The following is a 744-nucleotide window of genomic DNA, read 5'->3' as shown; positions in this document are numbered from 1 at the left end:
CTGATTGATTGATTGATTGATTGATTGATTGATTGATTGCATATTGGATGCAATACAATGCTTGACATACATAGGTGAAAGCAAGGCACACAAAATGTTGCAAATGGTCAAGCGAAATCGAGCAAAATGCTACACTTGGCCTGGGAAATGTGCTTCTTTTACCCTGAAATAAATTCACATAAAGGGTTAAAAGACAACTTCAATTCAATCTGTTTTTAGAAACCGGATCAGAGAAGGAGTGCACTGTTCCCGGAGATACTGCAATAACGGTTCAATGCGTTGAGTGGACAGAGCAAGCTCTTTTTCCATCTCCCTGTTCTAAAAATCCATTTCATATATGGTCCCCAAATAGTGGACATATAATAAATAATAATAATAATTTTATTTATATAGCGCCAACATATTCCGCAGCGCTTTACAAATTATAGAGGGGACTTGTACAGACAATAAACATTACAGCATAACAGAAATACAGTTCAAAACAGATACCAGGAGGAGTGAGGGCCCTGCTCGCAAGCTTACAAACTATGGGGAAATATCAGATATTAAACTGATAAGAACAGATCACTTTTCAAATAAGCTTTATTAAAATCAGACATACATCATACATTTCAAACAAATCAAAGATCTGAATAAAATATAACAAAAACAAATACAAATCTGATTTTAAAACAAGGTAAAAATATAAAAACAGTACAATACATATGCATATAAAACTGTGTTCTTTTATCTTGCTGATTCTTT

General features: G+C 33.5%; 1 pseudogene; it reads right to left on the bottom strand.

Annotated features, from left to right (window-relative positions):
- Nucleotides 1-233: 233 nt before the first annotated feature.
- On the bottom strand, nucleotides 234-404 carry LOC138668281 (U2 spliceosomal RNA; annotated as a pseudogene).
- Nucleotides 405-744: the final 340 nt, after the last annotated feature.

This window comes from Ranitomeya imitator, chromosome 2, assembly GCF_032444005.1.
Source record: "Ranitomeya imitator isolate aRanImi1 chromosome 2, aRanImi1.pri, whole genome shotgun sequence".
Taxonomy (NCBI): domain Eukaryota; kingdom Metazoa; phylum Chordata; class Amphibia; order Anura; family Dendrobatidae; genus Ranitomeya; species Ranitomeya imitator.
The sequence above is the reverse complement of the archived record's forward strand: the minus strand, read 5'-3'. Positions and strand labels throughout refer to the sequence as shown.